The sequence below is a fragment of the Plecotus auritus genome (assembly GCF_963455305.1).
Source record: "Plecotus auritus genome assembly, chromosome: 2".
NCBI classification, from domain to species: Eukaryota; Metazoa; Chordata; class Mammalia; order Chiroptera; family Vespertilionidae; genus Plecotus; species Plecotus auritus.
Window position 1 is genome coordinate 70,204,435 of NC_137771.1, and position 20,809 is coordinate 70,225,243.

A 20,809-nucleotide genomic window follows, 5' to 3' on the forward strand; every position below is an offset into this window, starting at 1 on the left:
CAGTCACCTGTCTGCCGGCAGCCCTGCTCCCACCACCACTACTCCCATGCGCTGATGGCACCAGCCCCTCTTGCACCCGCTGACAGCATGGAGTGACTGGGACCGGCGCTAGCAGTGGATGCGAGTGGGGCCGGCGCCGTTAGTGGGTGTGAGCAGTGGCTACTGCCCCCATCACCCCTCAGGAGCAGGAGGAGGTAGAAAAACCCTCAGGGACAATCCGGGCTGGCAGCTGCCACTCGCACCCTCTGATGGTACCAAGTGATCGGGACCTGTGTCAGGTACTGGCAGCAGGTGCGAGCAGAGGTTCCAGCGCTGGCTATGGGTGCAAGTGAGGCCTGCACCGGCAGTGGGTGTGAGTGCCGGGTGGGACCGCGGCGCACACGAGCGAAGAATTTTCAGTAAACACCAGAGGCTCGCCCTGAAGACAGTGACTGGTGCTCCGCCCTGGTCTGGTGCCCCAGCTCACCTGCTCCACCATCCCACTGTGGCCAATGCCTACCATGTTCCGTGCTCTGCCGCCTGCTGCTGACACCCGCCATGTTCTGCTCGTGCCCCCTGGTGGTCAGCATATGTCATAGCAACCGGTTGTTTGGTTGTTCTGCAGTTCAGTCTATTTGCACATTAGGATTTTATATATATATACTAGAGGCCCGGTGCACGAAATTCGTGCACGGTGGTGGGGGTGGGTGTCCCTCAGCCCAGCCTGCACCCTCTCCAATCTGGGACCCCTTGAGGACTGCTCGCCTGCTTGCCTTCCTGATTGCCCCTAACCACTTCTGTCTGCCAGCCTGATCACCCCCTAACCACTCCCCTGCCAGCCTGATTGATGCCTAACTGCAATCTGCATATTACTCTTTTATTACATAGGGTAGAGGCCTGGTGCACAGGTGGGGGCCAGCTGGTTTGCCCTGAAGGGTGTCCCAAATCAGGGTGGGGGTTCCCTTGGGGCATGGGGCAGCCTGGGCAAGGGGCCTGTGGTGGTTTGCAGGCCGGCCACACCCCCTGACGACCCAAGTGGAGGCCCTGATATCTGGGATTTATTTATCTTCTATAATTGAAACTTTGTAGCCTTGAGCAGAGCCAAGCCTCCTGCTTGCTCCGTGGCCACAGCCATTTTTGTTGGGATTTATTTATCTTCTATAATTGAAACTTTGTAGCCTTGAGTGGAGGCCTGGGCCAGCCAGGGTGTGCGGAAAGCTTGGATTCCTCCATTGCTGGGGAAACCCAAGCCTCCTCATTGCTGTGTGGCTGCAGCCATCTTGGTTGGGTTAATTTGCATACTTTCTCCTGATTGGCTAGTGGGCGTGGCTTGTGGGTGTAGCAGACTGGTGGTTAATTTGCATATTACTCTTTTATTAGATAGAACTAGAGGCCCGGTGCACAAAATTTGTGCATGGGGGGGGTTGTCCCTCAACCCAGCTTACACTGTCTCCAATCTGGGACTCCTCGAGGGATGTCCGACTGATGTTTAAACAGGCAGTTGGACATCCCTCTCACAATCCAGGACTGCTGGCTCCCTACTGCTCACCTGCCTGCCTGCCTGATTGCCCCTAACTGCTTCTGCCTGCCAGCCTGATCACACCCTAACCACCCCCCTGCCAGCCTGATCGATGCCTCACTGCTCCCCTGCCGGCCCGATTGCCCCTAACTGCCCTCCCCTGCAGGCCTGGTCGTCCCCAACTGCCCTCCTCTGCTGGCCCAGTCACCCCTAACTGCCCTCCCTTTCCAGCCTGGTCACCCCTAACTGCCCTCCCCTGCTGGCCTGGTCACCCCTAACTGCCCTCCCCTGTTGGCCTGGTCACGCCTAACTGCCTAACTGCCCTCACATACAGGCCTGGTCACCCCTAACTGCCCTCCCCTGCTGGCCTGATTGCCCACAATTGCCCTCCCCTGCCAGCCATCTTGTAGCGGCCATCTTGTGTCCACATGAGGGTGGCCATCTTTGACCACAGGGGGGCGGCCATCTTGTGTGTTGAGTGATGGTCAATTTGCATATTACCTATTTATTATATAGGATAGATAGAGGCCCGATACATGAAATTAATGCAAGGGGCTTGGCTCCCTCCATGGCAGCAGCTGCCTCAGCCCCTACTGCCGCGACTTCATCCAGAAGGGCATCTGATCTAATTAGCATATTACACTTTTATTATTATAGATTAGCATTCAGTAGACACAAAGAGGAATTGGAGCATCTCCTAGTTGAAATATATCAGGGAAAATGATTAATTTATTCATATTTTTCAGGTTTTTTTCCTGGACCAATCAACTGGACAAGGAGTGGGCACCATATTCAGTCCAGCATGGGACAAATGACCACAAAGAGATGGTCATGGCACAGTTTTCCAAGATAGCAGCAGCGTAGGTGGAAGCTGCAATCATCTCCTGCCAGGACCATACTGGAACTGCAGCTAAATTAAAAAACATACTGAATAACCACCAAAAACTAGCTGAGGAGGATTCTTATAACCAACATTTACAAAGAAGCCACATCAAGACTGGTAGGACTGGCGAAGATGCAAAAAGGGCTGGTCCCACTCCCAGAAGGGGAGGCTGAGGTTCTGGAGGGATATATCAGCTGTGGGGGTTCCCCCTGAGAAGTACAGGGCCGAAACCCCAGACTGGGCTCCATAGCCACGAGTTCCAGAGCCAGAAAGGGGTGTTCACATAACATCTGGCTGTGAAAAAGCAGCAGGGTTTCTGTCCACCAAGGGGAGATGGAATCTGCTATAGGCACAGGCACCCTCTTAAAGGTCCAATGCACAGAATTTCTTTACAGTCACTCACCCTGGGTTCTGGCAGAATAAATGGTGGTATGGCCTAAAGTTGCTTGAGGAGCGTCTGGGGTTTGAGGCTCTGGGGAGGAGGCTGGGGGGACATCCTCCAGGACCCCCGCACTGAATCAATCTCCAATACCACAGCTGTCATCATTCTCGGGTGGAACATTCTCTCCAAGTGACATCAAACTGGGGGAAAGCAATTACCCCACCCTCTGACCTCCCTGGCACCCCACCCTGAATAGCTTAGAAACTGCTGGAGTCAGCTGCATTGGCTGGGGAGTAGAAGTCTGAGAAAACTGACAGGGTGTCTTTGATGGGCTTTGGGACAGGGCTAATCTTCCCCCACTTTCCTGTGAACCTTACCAGCACTTGGCCCACAAAAGAGATTCAACAGAACCACCCTCTTAGGCTTCAGTTCCTGGCAAACACAACCTCTGTGCTCTGGTGGAGGCTCTAGTAGTCAGTTATAAGGATTCTTATAACCAACATTTACACCCTGTCGAGGTCAGGAAAAAATCATGATAGATTCAGCAGTGAGACTCTGGGATAGGGACCACACCTACCACCATCCTTGAATCAGCCTAAACAGCACCTCCCTCTCATGGGAGTTCCACCAGCTCCATTCTCCTGAATCCGCCAAAGCCCCTTTCAGTGTCTGAGCCTAACAGACAGCCAGCAGGCAGAGGCAGGAGGAGGTGAGTCTCAGAGTGCCTTGAGACTTTCACTAACCTTCCCCTGGGCCTGGTGCTGGTAAAAGCCAGCCTTGGAGCACAGCTTTGTTTTCTCTGTGTGCGCCCATGACCAACAGAGTCAGCCACGAAGTGTGAATCACTTGTAGCTTCAAACAGGTTGAGGGCCAGGCACAGACAGCGTCTGACATTGGCTTGCACCTGAGTGCCTCCCAAAAGGCCCAGAACCAACACACCAAGTGGCCAGCTTTAGACATCAGAGCACAATCCAATAAACTTCAAAAGCAGCATATCCAAAGGGAAATCACTAAACCCAGCTGAGGCGAACTCGATTTTATCTTTTCTTTTACTTTTTATTTCTTTTTCCTTTTCAGTTTTTTCTTTCTTCTTCTCTTTTTTTCTTTCACTCTTTTTCCTTTTTTTCTCTTATTTACCTTTTTATTTTCTCTCTCTCTCTCTCTCTCTCTCTCTCTCTCTCTCTCTCATCAGTCAGCACCTGCACAGCAATTGGCACATGTGGTAAGGGTTCAGCCTCACAGTCAGGAAGTCAGTCAGTTGATAAAGGAGATTAGACCTTTGGGTCCCCGAGGACACCTAAACTAAGGCAACACCATGAAGACTGGTGTCATCGCTGATCTACCTGACACGTAGAAGCAAAGACAAAGAGGCAGCCAAATTAGGAAGCCAAAAATAAAGGCCCCAAATGAAAGTGTGCTGGGCCAGCACAGCCAAGGGTTCGGAGAGCCTGAGTGAGGGCGGCGAAAGGTTAAAGAAAAGATAGACAAAGAGAATAAGCTGGGGCTCGGTGGATCTCCTGTGCCTGGCTCAGGCCACAGTGAGAGATCCAGAAGGCAACTTGATGCTTTATTTTATAGTTAGAGGTAAACAAGGTAGTGGTCACCATAGTTACAATGTTCTTGTGAGTTTCACTTGTTTTGGCAGCACTTTCTGTACCTCCCACAGCCCATTAGCTACCTGGGGAGGATCTAGGGAGCGTCATAAGGTCAAGTTTAATTATGCTAAGAGGGCTGTGCCCCCTAAGCTGGGACTTGTTTGCGGCTTTGCCAACAGGTCAGTCAGAGGTTTAACCCTATAGCTGCTCCCTACAGAAAGAATGGGAGAACTCTCACGAAAAAGACCTATGAAATGGAGATAAGTAATTTATCAGATATAGAGCTCAAAGTAATTGTCATAAGTATACTCAAGGAACTTAGAACTATAACAGCATGAAAAAGAGCATAGAAGATAAACAAGATTGATGAACCTCTAGCCAGGCTCACCAAGAAGCAAAGAGAGAGGACCCAAATAAACAAAATCAGAAATGAAAGAGGCGAAATAACAACAGACCCCACAGAAATACAAAGGATTGTTAAAAAATACTATGAACAACTCTCTTCCAACAAACTATACAACCTAAAGGAAATGGACATATTCCTAGAAAAATATGACCTTCCAAAACTCAATCAGGAAGAAAAAAAAATCAGAATAGGTCAATAACTATGGAAGAAATTGAAGCAATAATCAAAAAACTTCCAGCAAACAAAAGCCCTGGGCCAGATGGCTTCACAGGGGAGTTTTACCAAACATTCAAAGGAGAACTAAAACCTATCTATTCCAAAAAACTCAAGAGGAAGGAACACTTTCTATGAAGCCACATTACCCTAATCTCAAAACCAGATAAAGACACTACAAAGGAAGAGAATTACAGGCCAATATCGCTGATGAACATAGATGCTAAAATGCTAAACAAAATTCTAGCAAATCAGATCTAACATTACATTAGAAAGATCATATATCATGACCAAGTAGGATTTATTCTGGGATGCAAGAATGGTACAATATCTGCAAATCAACAAATGTGATACATCACATAAATAAACTGAGAGACAAAAATCACATAATCATATCAATTGATGCAGAAAAAGCATTTGACAAAATCCAACACTTTTTCTTGATAAAAAAAAAAAAAAACCTCTCAGCAAAGGAGGAATAGAGATATCATATCTAAACATAATAAAAGCCTTCTATGACAAACCTTCAGCCAACATCATACTCAATGGGCAAAAACTAAAACCAATTCCACTAAGAACAGTAACAAGACAGGGATGCCAACTTTCACCACTCCTGTTTGACATAGTACTGAAAGTGCTAGCCATAGTGATCAGACAAGAAGAAGAAATAAAAGGCATCCAAATTGGAAAAGAAAAAGTAAAACTGTCATTATTCGCAGATGGCATGATGTTGTACAAAGAAAACCCTAAAGAGTCCATCAAAAAACTACTAGACTTAATAAATGAATTCAGCAATGTAGCAGGATACAAAATTAACACCCAGAAATCTATGGATTTTTTATATACCAATAATGAACTCATAGAAAGAGAAACTAAAAAAAAAAAAATACAATCAAAAATAAAAAAATTAAAAATAAAATTAAAAAAATACAAAAAATAAAAAAAAACAAAATAAAAAAATACATTGCAAACAAAAAATTAAGATACCTAGGAATAAACTTAACTAAGGAGGTAAAAGACCTGTATTCAGAAAACTACAGGACGTTGAAAAAAGAGATAGAGGAAGACATAAACAAATGGAAGAATATACCATGTTCATGGATTGGTAGACTCAGCATCATTAAAATGTCCACACTACCCAAAGCAATTTATAGATTCAACGCACTCCCCATTAAAATACCAACAGCATATTTCGCAGACCTAGAATAAACTTTCCAAAAATTCATCTGGAATAAAAATAGACCCTGAATAGCCACAGCAATCCTGAGAAAGAAGAACAAAGTAGGAGGGATCTCAATACCAGATTTCAAGCTGTATTACAAAGCCACTGTTTTCAAAACAGCCTGGTACTGGCACAAGAACAGACATATAGATCAACGGAATAGAATAGAGAACCCAGAAATCGACCCAAGCCACTATGCTCAATTAATATTTGACAAAGGAGGCATAAACATACAATGGAGTCAAGACAGTCTCTTCAATAAATGGTATTGGGAAAATTGGACAGATACATGCAAAAAAAATGAAACTAGACCACCAACTTACACCATACGCAAAAAGAAACTCAAAATGGATCAAGGACTTAAACATAAGCCTGGACACCATAAAAATACTAGAGGAATCCACAGGCAGAGAAATCTCAGACATATGCCAAAGCAATTTCTTCACTGATACTGCTCCTAGGGCAATGGAAACTAAAGAGAAAATAAACAAATGGGACTATATCAAAATAAAAAGCTTTTGCACAGCAAAGGAGACCATCAATAAAACAACAAGAAAGTCCACTGCATGGGAGAACATATTTGCCAATGTTATCACCGATAAGGGTTTAATCTCCAACATTTACAGGGAACTCATACAACTTAACAAAAGGAAGATAAACAACCCAATCAAAAAATAGGCAACGGACCTAAATATATACTTTTCGAAAGAAGACAGAAGGAAGGCCAAGAGGCATATGAAAACATGCTCAAAGTCACTAATCATCTGAGAGATGCAAATCAAAATGACAATGAGGTACCATCTCACACCTGTCAGAATGGCTATCATCAACAAATCAACAAACAACAAGTGCTGGAGAGGATGCAGAGAAAAAGGAACCCTCATGCACTGCTGGTAGGAATGCAGACTGGTGCAGTCACTGTGGAAAACAATTAACTTTTTCCTCAAAAAATTAAAAATGGAACTCCCATTTGACCCAGTGATCCCCCTTCTAGGAATATTCCCCAAGAAATTAGAAACACCAATCAGAAAGGATATATGCACTCTTATGTTCATAGCAGCACAATTTACAAAGCTAAGATTTGGAAATAGCCTAAGTTCCCATCAGCAGATGAGTGGATTAAAAAACTGTGGTACATCTACACAATGGAATACTACACTGCTGTAAAAAAGAAGGAACTCTTACAATTTTCAGTAGTGTGGATGGACCTGGAGAGCATTATGCTGAGCGAAATAAGCCAGTTGGAGAAAGATGAACATCACATGATCTCACACATTTGTGGAATATAATCAACAACATAAAATAATGAACAAAAAATAGATCCAGAGACTGAGTATCATCAAACAAACTGTCAAACCTCAGAGGGAAGGCAGGAAGAGAGGGTTGTGTATGGGGGGAGAGGGGTAAGAGATCAACCGAAAGACTTGTATGCATACATACAAGCATAACCAATGGATACAGACACTCGGGGGGTGGGGGGGGTGAAGCCATGTGCTGGTGGGTGGGAGAGGTCAACGGGGGAAAAAGGAAACATATGTAATACTTTAAACAATAAAGATTTTTTAAAAAGGCATAGAAACTATAAAAATGGACCAGTTGGAAAGGAATAATACCATTCCTGAAATCAAGAATACACTAGAAGGAATAAAAAGTAGGTTTGATAAAACAAAAGACTGCATCAGTGAGTTGGAAGACAATGTAGAGAGAAACATGCAATCAGAGTAGAAAAAAAATGAGGAGTTTAATGGACGTTTGGGACAACATGAAACATAACACCATTCACATCATGGGGGGGGGGGGGGCGCATCCAGAAGGAGAAGAGAGAGAGCAAGAGAACAAGAACCTATTTTAAGAAATAATGATTAAAAACGTCCCTAACCTGGTGAAGGAAAAAGATATACAAGTCCAGGAAGTGAAGAGAGTCCCAAACAAGATGAACCCAAAGAGGCCCACAATAAGACACATCAAAATTAACACCTTAATGGTGGTCATGAGATAATGCATGTTTCTGTGTCCAAATGTTGCTAATTGATCATGAGACAGCTCATGTCTGCACTTACATAATTTAAGTAATTTTAAGGCAAAAGGTTAAAATGGCAAAGTTTAAAGACAAAGAGAGAATCTTAAAAGCAGCAAGAGAAAAGCTTATGAAACATGCTCCAATAAGACTATCAGCTGATTTCTCAACAGAAACATTTCAGGCAGGAGGAATTGGCATGAATATTCAAAGGATGAAAAGCAAGTACCTACAACCAAGACTACTTCACCCAGCAAGACTATCATTTAAAATTGAAGGAGAAAATAAAGCTTCCCAGACACACACACACACACACACACACACACACACACACTCTTCAGGAATGTTACCACCAAACCAGTATTACAAGAAATACAAAAGGGCCTGCTTAAAGAAAGAAGAAGTAGAAGAAGAAAGAAAAACAAAATAAAGAGGAACAGAGTTAAAAGAATAAAATGGCAAAAGATATGTACCCATGAATGATCACTTCAAATATAAATGTGGTTTAAATGCTCTAATCAAAAGACATAAGGAGCTGAATGGATAAGAAATCAAGACTAATATATATGATGTCTATAAGAGACTCACCTCAGAATGAAAGACACATGCAGACTAAAAGTAAAAAGATTTTTTAAAAATTTCATGCAAATGAAATGAAAAAAAGCTGGAGTAGCACTACTTATATCTGACAAAATAGACTTTAAAACAAAAACCGTAGTAAGAGACAAAGAAAGATACTACACAATGATCAAAGAGGCAATCCAACAAGAGGAAATAACTCTGGTAAACATTTATGTACCCACCATAGGAGCACCTAGTATGTAAAGCAAATCTTGATGGACATAAAGGAAAAGATTGACAGTCATGCAGTTATAGCAGGAAATTTTAACAACCAATTGACATCACTGGCTAAATCTTCCAGATAGAAAATAACAAAGAAACAGTGGCCTTAAATGGCACACTAGATCAGATAAATTTAATATATCTTCAAAGCATTACATCACAAAGCAGCAGAATATACATTCTTTTCCTATACACATGGAATATATTTCTAGAATAGAGCACACGTTGGGTAACAAAACAGTCTCAATAAATTAAGAAGATTGAAATCATATCAAGCATCTTCTTTGACCCTAATGGTATGAGACTAGAAATCAACCACAAGAAAGAAAGAAAGAAAAAAAACACACAAAGATATGGAGGTTAAATAACATGTTACTAAACAATGAATGGGTTAATAATGTGATCAAGGAAGAAGTCAAAAGTTACCTTGAAACAAATAAAAATGAGAATACAACCTAAAGTCTCTGGGACACAGTGAAAGCAATCTTAAGAGGGAACTCATAGAATTATAGGACAACCTCAGGAAACAAGAAAAATCTCAAATAAACAATCTAACTTTACACTTAAAGAAACTGGAAAAACATGTCCAAGTGAGTAGAAGGAAGAAAATAATAAAGATTACAGCAGAAATAAACAACATATTGTCTAAGAAAACAATACAAAAGATTTATGAAGCAAAGAGCTGGTTCTTTGAAAAGATAAGATTGACAAACCTTTAACCGGACTCATCAAGAAAAAAAGAGAGAGGACCCAAATGAATAAAATTAGAAATGAAAGTGCCCAGCCATGATGGCTCAGTGGTTGAGCATGGACCTGAGAACCAGGACGTCACAGGTCAATTCCCGGTGAGGGCACATGCCCGGTGTAATATGCTAATTAGACCAGAGGTCTTCTGGACATCCTTCTGGATGTCCTTCCTGACAAAGCCACGGTGGTGGGGGCCAAGGCAGAAGCAGTTAAGGGTGATCAGGTCGGCAGGGGAGAGCGGTTAGGGGCAATCAGGCCAGCAGGCAGGGTGGTTAGGGACATTTAGGCAGGCAGGCAGAGAGGTTAGGGGCAATTAGGCAGGCAGGCAAATGAGCAGTTAGGAGCCAGCAGTCCCAGATTGTGAGAGGGATGTCCCAGATTGGAGAGGGTGTAGGCAGGCCGGGCTGAGGGACCACCCCCCCCCCCAACTCCTGTGCATGAATTTCATGCATCAGGCCTCTAGTATACTAATAAAAGGGTAATATGCTAATTAGACCAGATAGACTGGATATCTTCCAAACGTCATCTTGGACATGCTTCCTGCAGCCAGCCCGGGTGAAGCCACCCAGGGTCCTGGGTGCCTGCAGTTGGCCCGGGCAAAGCAGGCTCAGGTCCCAGGTGCTTGCGGCCAGCTGGAGGGAGGGAAGCCCAGGTCCCGGGTGCCTGCGGCTGACCAGAGGGAGGGAAGCCTGGGTCCCGGGTACAAGGGTCAAGGCAGAGGCAGTTAGGGGTGATCAGGCAGGCAGGCAGAGGCAGTTAGGGGCAATCAGGCAGGCAGGTGAGTGGTTAGGGGTGATTAGGCAGGCAGGCAGGCAGGCAGGCGAGTGGTTAGGAGCCAGCAGTTCCAGATTGTGAGAGGGATGTCCGACTGCCAGCAGTCAGACATCCCCAAGGGATCCCGGATTGTGAGAGGGTGCAAGCTGGGCTGAGGGACACCCCCCCACACATACCCCATGCACGAATTTTGTGCACCAGGCCTCTAGTGCTTTAATGTTATGGTATTTGGTCTTTACATCTCAATAATGAATATTTCCTCAAGAAACAAGCAATTATATTTCTACACAATTAGACTTAGATTAAAGCTAAACTTAAAGGAGGACTATTGGTTTTTGTTCTGAGCTTTAATCACTATCCACAGCAGAAAGATGTATTTGCAGCATTTATTGATCCCTAAAAAACGTTATTTATTTTCACTTATAGATTACAAGCTACACAAGGACACGATCTTTGCCTTTCTCTCTTCACTGAATACAGAAACAAAAGCAGGTCAAAAATGAGAATTTAGCAAACATTGCAAGTAATTGACATTATTCTTTAGTGAATAATAGATGTATGAATAAATTGTTAACTATTTTTCAAAGCATTTTCATTTATTTTTAAGTGATTAATACATGTTCATTTTTTAAAAAAAATGTTTTATTGAAAAGAAGTGAAAAGAATATTTCAAAGAGATATATGCACTCTCATGCTTATCCCAATATTAATCACAATAGCCAAGATATTGAAACAAGTTAAATGCCTGTCAACAAATGAATGGGTAAAATATATATGGTATATATGTATACACAATGGAACGTTACTCAGTCAGGAGAGACGACATGGGTGGACCTTAAGCACATTATACTAAGTGAGATAAGTCAGACAGAATAAAACAAGTACTGTGTGATATCACTTACATGTGGCATCTAAAATAGTCAAGACTTTCTCTTTTTGTTTTTTAATCCAGGGTGTCTCTAAAGATTAGAAGATCTCAGTAGGAACAGAGATTTCCATAGAATAGTTTGCTTTTCCATTGACCCCTTTTACTTATTGGCCACATATTCATTACTGTATGATTTCTTCTTAACAAGACAAAGCCATTCTTTCCTCTGAACACTTGAAGTCACAACTGGATGGAGCAGCTTAAAATCTCCATTGCAAATGTGTTTACTTCTTCACAGAGATCATGATGCATGAGGTCACATAAGCTTTACCAGAAAAGGGGTTTTTGTTGTTGTTGTTGTTGTTGTTCTGCTAACCTTTAAACCACCTTAGAGATCTTCATTGGATAGCAAAAATCCAAACTATCCATTGCCTCAAATATTTGATGTGTTCATGGCATTCTGGCAATTAAAAACATCATGTGTCAACCTTTTCTTTTTCCAGAAGATGCTTTTAGATAGTCTGTGCCTAAATACACTCCCAGGAGATGTGCAGAAGATATAATGGTTCCTATCCTCAAATGAAACTCACTTTTACTTGAAAACAAATATGAGATACCAAGTAGTTGCACCTGGGCCAGGACAGCATTTATTATCTGAACACTATGTGCCCCTATTTAACGGGGAGACTGTGATATCTTTCCCGTATCTGGTATCACTGCCAACTTGGATCCTGATTCCAAGAGTGCTCAAATTGTTTCTTCATTCCCACTTCCCTAGGACACAGGTACCAAGTAAATGGGCAGAGGTGTACCCTAAAGAAAGGCTGGGAAAATTATTACCAGTATTTCCTGTCCCAAGGTTGCAAGATCCTTTGTCTTGGGATCTTGTCCCATCCTCCAAGAGACAGGTTCAAGGTCTCAAATTGACTCAGACCCAGGCTGGAGGTTGTGATATGTTATCCTGACTACCTCTCAGCCTCCTGGTGACATCTAGATTTCATTTGGTTGTTTTCTCCCCAACCCTTATGACCCTATAGATGCCCTGTTGTAATCACCATCTTCAGAATTCTTTCTGATCAGGCCCAGCTGGCTATGACTCCAACCATATTTTGAAGTGAATGTTGTGTTCCTTTAAAATTTATTTGATGAAACCCTAACCCCCAATGTCCCAATGTGATGGTATTTGGAAGTAGGTCCTTTGGAAGGTAATTAGGTAATGAGGTGGGGCCCTTATAACAAAGAATCATAGAAAATCCCCCCACCCTTTCCACCATGTGAAGACACATCAAGAAAGCAGCCCTTGGTAAAGCAGAAATAGGGCTCTTACCAAGAACCCACCAATGATGGCACACTGAACTCAGGAAATTTAAGGAGAAAATATCAGGTTATTACTCAACAAATCAAAGAATATGAAACCACATTTATGAATCACACTCACAACCCTACCTCCTTCTACTATCATCACCTTCATTTTCATACTGAATCCTTATTTTTATGGTTCTTCAGGTCACAGGAGTTAAAAAAATAATCCCATATCTACCTTCATCTACCATACTAAAGGATACTGGAAACATAATTACCCATTAAAAAATTAAAAGCAACTTTGTTTACATAGGTAGATAATGAGGCAGGTAAGTGAGATATTTTCACTCCTAATTCTGAAGCTTCCAATGGATTTTCAGGGATTTATGGGCTGACAGTTATTCTTGGAGTGCTTTCAACTCCTAAACTATCTTTTGTATTCTTCATGCAAATTACACTTATTATATAGGGTTTACCTTGAGAAAACAGTATGTTCTTTTTAAAAAAAATATAGTTTTACTGATTTTAGAGAGGAAGGGAGAGGGATAGAGAGATGGAAACACTGATGAGAGAGAAATATTGATCAGCTTTCCTCCTGCACACACCCTATTGGGGATCAATCCCACAACACAGGCATGTGCCTTGACAGGGAATCGAATCATGACATCCTGGATCATGGGCTAATGATCAACCACTGAGGAACACTGGCAGGGCATATGTTCTGTTTTTATACCTAGTTAGAGATTTTATTATCAATATTTTTTCAAATATTGTAAGCCACAGATGTTACTGATAAAATTTGTAACCTGAAACTTACCAATGATACAAACCTAGGGAGAAACTGGGGAGACATCTAACTTAAGCAAAAAATAAAAACCTATTGCTGGCATCTACAGACCTACACAGGGTATAGGTTTACTGAATAAATGACTATTGAAATAAAAATGTAAATTTTTGATCTATTTGATTCCATGTTGAAATTCAGCTGTGGAACCAAAAGGAAGAATAACAAACAAGGGGTTACGAAGCAGTATTAAGAATGACACCCTGATTATTTAAAGAAAACTATTTTAATATTAAAAATAATGTGTATAGTGTAGCAAAAACTTAAAATGTTATTTTACGATGTTACCACTAAACTATAAACTCTTTAATATAAAAAGTATATTTGATTTGACAGTGTTGCTCTTCTGCCTAGCCAATTTCTCATTAAGTGTTTTGAGAAAGCATAAATAGAAATATGAAGACAAGAATGAATAACTCAAAATTGATATTTCTCTTGAGGTTTTATCAGATACACACCCACATAAATGTATCCTATTAAAATAATTTATTGTTTTAAAGTTATAGCACAGGTAAATGTGGGAATTTTTTAAAAGCTATGCTATAGAAAATAAAATGAATGTTCTTTATCAGACATATGACAGCAGCATAGATTGAAAAGATACATGCTTCAGTTTTTTTTTGGAACATAAAATTACTTTTGTATATGGTGTATCTATACAGTCAATAGAAAGTTATATCCTTATGTCGGTAGAGTAAGAATCTAATTATGTGAAAAAAATTTTCACTATATAGGGTTTTCATTGTAATTCCATGTGTAACAAATATCTGGTCAGTTGTTTTCCTCAAAACAAAAAAGCAGAAGCCATAATAAAGAACACAACTGTCTGGTCTTTAGAAAGTTTTAGCACTACTGTATTCAAAGTTACAATCGGATTCTAAATTACTATGTGTAAAGAACAAATTGGTTTTGAGTAATTATACTCTACTTTAGCCTCTACTTTTCTTAAGTGAACTTAAACTCCAGTCCATACAGCTTTTCAACCCATCTTCCAGTCACCACTTCTACAGACTTCATCTAGTCTAAAATACAGATACAATCCCAGAGATCACGGACAGCGTTTAGTACCTCCCACCTTGTATTGCAAGCACGTCAAACTCGCAGCCCACAACAAATATTTTTGCAGCCCAGCTAACATAACAGTATGTAAGAAATATTTTAATAAAAATTTCATAACTTGATTTTTACAATATCCTGTTATACAAAATTATTAATAACAATGAACTACAACGTTCGCTAATGAGTGATTACTATAATCATGTTGCATTGATTTTCCTTACAGGCCTTACGCGCAGGCGCACCATTTCTCTCCAATAACACTAGCAGCGAACATTTTTAGCAGCCGATCGCCACGTCATTAGTCTTGTACTGACTTGTTTGGTGTGTGCAACAGGAAATATTTTGCTTTCGGAGAACAAGAAAAATAGGTTTATTTGCATGTATAGAAAAATTAATTTGTGCAGCTTATTAATTTGTGCAATTATTCAGTGTCTGGTAAGTTAATGTTCAAGAAAAAATGTTAATTTTTATTAAAATGTTTTATTATTTTATGTTAATGATTATTCATTTATTTCAGCCCATTGTATTCAGCATGTCTCTATCAAAATCAAGTGGTAGTAAAAATAAACAAAAAATTGCTGACAAACTTCGAAATTTCCAAGAAAAGTGGGAATTGGAGTATTATTGCTGTGAAGTAAAAAATAAAATAATCTGCTTGTTATGTAATAATACTATTAGTGTACCAAAGTTACACATTGAAAATGGAAGCTTTTCAGTTTTTTGCAGCCCACATAAACTTAAACCTTGTTTATTTAGCCTTTGAGTTTGACATGCTTGGTGTCCACATTCCAAGTCATGCGCTGATACCTGGAATCAGCTTCAAGGCATTCTCCAGGTACTCATCGACTGTGATAGGGTGACCATTTAACTCTGGCTCCAGGGAGAAATCCCGTATGGCCCAGATAAAGTCTGGAAAGAAACTCACAAACTCTGCTGAATCTTCTACTCCATCTGGTATGGGGGAGGACTTTGACCTGATGAGTTCTGTCAGCTCTGTCACGTAACTAGGACCTGGCTAAGGAAAATAAACTTTCTCCACACAATTCCCACATTTTCCTAATAAATATGATGTATTATAAACACTCTCTTTTGCTCTGGGTCCTTCTGCTCCACCAAAGAGAAGCAAGGAAAAATCTCTATTTCCATAGCCTCCATGACACATGGAGGTTGAGTTCCTGGAAGGATACTGCAGCTGCTCCAGGGCTTGGTGGTTGATGGTGCTCAGGCTGCTGTAGACAAATCTGCTACACAGAAGCACGGCCAGGGCAAAGATCCACTAGTCATTCTTAGGGTCGCCCTGGAAGTACATTAGGGCAAGACATTCAGGGGTTTACCCTATAGAAATTCATTCAGACACTAAGCCTATCAGTCTTTCATTTGTTATTTCAGGTAATGTACTCACCATGCAAATAAGTAAGTTTGAAGATGGACATAAATATCAGCTTTGACAATTACAAAGACATTTCTTGTGACTGTGACTTTTTCATAGGTAAAAGAATTCTCATTTTTACAAATCTTTTTTCAGTTCGACTGGATGAAATAAAATAACATATATAGAAAAACTAATGGAACACCTGGAGTGCAATTAGGTATTCAGTGGTGGGTATTAGCATGTATTCAGTCTATTCATATGTATTGGTCTTAGGCCATATATATTATACCACAGTTGACATAGCTAATCTTTCAAATTATGTTCAATTAAATTCAACAAATGTTTATGGGAAGCTATTCAATATTTCCTCCTGTTCTTAAATTTAAAACTCAAAGTTTTAAATGACAATTATTTCTTTTAAGATGACTATTTCAAAACAGTGGCAATCATCCATAGCAATAAATCCAACAAAAATGACAATATCTATATAAATTGTATATAAGCAGTGGAATCTATAGCTACGATATTAGATTACAAGTTAGAAGTCCATCAAGGAAGAACAGAGCTCGTAAAGTAAGTAAAGAGCACATGATATGTCCAAGTCCTAAGCTAAGTGTTAAAGAATTGTTAGAATGTGGACTTGAAGAAATGAAGGTAATCCCACAGGTGAAAGACTCACAGAAGATGGCCAAATAGATAGTTTTTGAGTTATTTGACTTGACTGGACCAGAGGTTAGATGCAGAAGTTAGGGCTGGATAGTGAGCCTAGTAAGCCAGACAAAGGGCCTTAAAGGCCAAGCTAATTTGTTTGTATAAATTATAACTTTGTCTAAATAATGGCATAAACCATAAGTTATTTCTATTATACACAGCATTAAAAGCTGTTCTGTAGAGCAAATGTAAAAACTGAGATTTATACTGAAAAGACTCAATACAAGAGTTTGGAGAAAAAAATAGCCTATTAATTTACTTATTTTCCTGACCACAATTTTTAAAAAGTACTCAATTAAAATAAGAAATGGAACTCATGGAAAGTATTTAGACAGCAGGACTGTATCATTGTTTGATATATGATTTTTAAAATTAACACAGAATTTGTAACTCCTTTTTGGGTCTAAAGCTACAATATCAAAAATTCATTTTAAAATATTTGTTGTAGAACAAACATGCTTTTATAGAAGCAGCTCATTCAGAAGTATGTCAAAGCCTTCTAGAATGCTCTGGGAGTACTTGATGAACTTTCACCAGAAGAAGACAGATTCATTGAGGGTAGGACCTTTACTTTGGTCACTAATTTTTACATTACTAATCCCAGAGACCTAGAAATCAGGTGTTCAATAATCACTTATTAAATTGAGTCAAATCATTCACCCAGTGCCAAGCAATAATGAAAAACTGATTCAATATACCATGATACCTTACCTAGAAGTGAAAGTCAAATAAACCAAAATTTGCCTCATTTACTAGAGTTGGATTTCTAGATTTCACAAATAGATCACAGCAGTTAAATCACCAAATATCATGAAGAAATAAGGAGAAAATACAGATTGAAAAGGATATATCTGTGACTCTCTGCCTTACCTTTTCCACATCACCCAGACCCTCAGGGTCTTTCAGCCGTGGGCAAACTACGGCCCACAGGCCGGATCCGGCCCGTTCAGCTGTTCTATCCGGCCCACGGAGCCGAAAGAGCGGAGGGTTCTCTTGCTCTCCCCTCCGCTCCTTTACTTTGAATTTATATTAGTTCACACAAACACTCCATCCATGCTTTTGTTCTGGCCCTCCGGTCCAGTTTAAGAACCCATTGTGGCCCTCGAGTCAAAAAGTTTGCCCACCCCTGAAGGACCAGGGTGTAATCAGGCTTAGAGGGGTGAGGCACACACCACATCCAGATGCCCTTGGTCTTAGACTGCACGATAGATCCCAGAGGGAAACCTGCAAGGGACATGGAAAAGCAGCATACAATGACAGCAGATAACCTAAGCACTCGAGATGCTACAATATCAGACTTGTTAAAATGTAAGTATCTCAGCATACAAGGTATTGCTTTCTCTATTTCTTAAGGATTTCCTACTTTGTGTGTCATCTGTTTCAAGGAAAAGGAAGGGTATGTTAACTGTGAGAGTACTAGTGAGGCTAGAGCTCCAGAATGAGACAAACAGGTATCCATAAACCAGAAAAAATAGAGGACATTGATAACCATAACAAGGACATTTTGAAAGAAAAGTGAAGTTCAAAGGCAGGAAGAAGTGGATTAAAGAGAGACGGGGGAAGGGAAAAGTGGAAAAAAGAAATTGAGAAAATATCCTTTTGCTGAGCAAAGTGGCCAAATGTCTAGTAGCCAAAATGGAATGTGAATTCACAAAGGATTTTTAAGATAATAGATATTCAAGCATCTTTATATGTTGATGGGAATATTCCATAAAAAAGGCAAAAGTTGTTGTGAGAAAGAAGAGATACAATTGCAAGAGCCCAGTGCTTACACAGGTAAAAGAAGGTAGGAACCTGAGCATTAGTAAGAGAGGTTTTTCCTTAACAGGAATAAAACAATGAATAGGGTAACAGATTACGATAAGATAGTAATTTATTATTAAGAATTAGAATTAGAAGGTTGGTTTGTCGAAAGGAATTTAGCTCTTTCTTCATGTGACTAGCGAAGAAAACTAAGAAACTACGACATAGCTAGAGTCAAAGAATTGTCCTCTGCCTGAGACACCACTTACCGTGATTCTGTCCTGCAAGCCGATTCATCAAGTAGGATTTGCCTGTACGATAAAGTCCTACAATGGCCACGACCACCACTGGCTGAGAAATCTGGTCAAGAATCTCTAAGAGCTTCCTGATTCACTGACAGATGCTCATTGTTGTTTTCCACCAGGCAAATGGGGGCCATCATGTTGGGTCTAGATGCCATGGCAACCTGACAACCTAGGAGAGACTCCTAGTAGAGATAAGATTGCAAATTTACTCTCTGACGCATAGTTATCCAAAGCACCCATCAACTTAGGACTGAGACTTCTGTACTTTCTATGGGACCAAATGTAACCTTGAATAGCAGACTGCAGACGGCTGGCTCCATCATTCCCCCAAATCTCTGCTTATGTTAGTGATGATATATAAGGTTAGTTTTATTTATAATAAAGTTTTATTTATAATAAAATTAAAACAATTATTAGCATACACTGAGGGACTACAATATACCATACTCTGTGATACATACTTTCCATACTTGGCCTCATTTGTACTTACAAGAACCTGCAAGTTAGAAATTATTATACCCATTTTGCAATGAGATAAATGAGTCTCACAGCCCTAGCCTGTTTGGCTCAGTGAATAGAGCGTCTGCCTGCAAACCAAAGGATTCCAGGTTTGATTCTGGTCAAGGGCACATGCCTTGGTTGCAGGCTCCTCAGGTCCTGGCCCTAGTCGGAGGCAACCAATCAAGGTGTTTCACATCAATGTTTCTCTCTGTCTTTCCCTCTCTCTTCCACTCTCCCTAAAAATTAATGGAAAAATATCCTCAGATAAGGATTAACAACAACAACAAAAATGAGTCTCACAAAGGCTGAGTGAATAAGTTATAGGGTCAGGATTAAAAACTTAGACAATCAAGCAAAATGGCAGACTAGGAAGCTTTAAGTCCTTGTTTTCCATGGCGACATCAAAAAGCAACCCCAAGTTAGCTAAAATAACTTCATAGCAATTCCACAAAATAGTCAAAGGCCTAAAGTAACCTAGCAAACACCCAATAAAAACTTTTAAAAGCCACATTCTAAATGGTAGGAAATTCTGTGGTGTTTATGCTTGTCCTCCCCCCAACCCCATACTTCCCAGGTCTTTGTCTACAGGAGGTGACTACCCAGTTCCCAGTTCCCTCCCTTTATCCAGAGGAAACAGTGCAGGCTTTATTTACAATGTTCTATTTTAGTTTGGAGCTATTCAAGTCTTTGCTTCAAGTCTTTGTTTCACCTCACATGGATTTCAAAAGGGTCAGGGAAGAGTGTTATGCCCAGATTTCGTGATCCCCAAAGACCACCAGGGAGCCAAGTCCAATGCAAAAGCAAAGAGCCTTTATTCGAGCTAGCTTGAGCTCATTCCCACACACACACACCGGCGCAGCGGCGAAGTGGGGAGAAAGAGAGAGCTTCAACAAGACAAAGGTTTTATAGGGGTCTGGGGCAGGGGGAGGGTCCCCTGAGTTGGCTGACCCCAAATGGTCAGTTCCAGGTCACCTGAAGGGACTAGCAAGGCTGTCCCCTACCCACACAGTTTTCCCAGGCTTGTTTGGATGGTGGTTATCAGTAGAATGAGAGCAACCTTTCATAGCTTACAAAGAAGTCTGTAACTATTTACTGAGATTTGCTGTACTGAGAATTTGTCCCTCTGCTCTGTCTCTCCCTTAGAGATTAAGAGGAACAAAGAATACATTTCTCTTGACAGACCTATTCAGTGTTTTGTGCACAAAAGGTTACGCAGTTAATAAACTTGCTGCAATCTCTGGATGATCTGTAGTCCTCCTGATCCCGCTCTCCTGTCTTTCTTTCTTTTCTCAATTCCTACCTCCCTGCCTCAGCCCGATTCAACCTGTCAGGCTGGCCCTGGCACCTGATGGGTGAAGGAGCATGCTACGGTATAGCCCAATTTGGGCCTAGCTGCTTTCTTGTAGTTTTTCTCGGAAGGGAGGTTATTCTCGGGACAGGAGAAAGGGCCTAGCACAAAAATGGAGTCTCTGCCCTTTCAGGAGGAGGTGGTGGCATAACTTGCACCTCACTTGGAAAGGAGCA

At 41.0% G+C, this 20,809-nt stretch overlaps 1 long non-coding RNA gene and 1 pseudogene across 2 annotated transcripts in view; both read right to left on the reverse strand.

Moving 5' to 3' along the window:
- The window catches only part of LOC308242878, a 101,758-nt gene that overhangs the window by 17,461 nt on the left and 63,488 nt on the right, over window positions 1-20,809 (reverse strand). The gene's annotated exons all lie outside the window — the stretch shown is intronic.
- Window positions 15,447-18,939, reverse strand: LOC308242584 (guanylate-binding protein 6-like; annotated as a pseudogene). The gene is made up of 4 exons: window positions 18,749-18,939; window positions 17,443-17,447; window positions 15,841-15,929; window positions 15,447-15,657 (listed from the first exon to the last, which is right to left on the reverse strand). The product of its transcript is annotated as a guanylate-binding protein 6-like (transcript).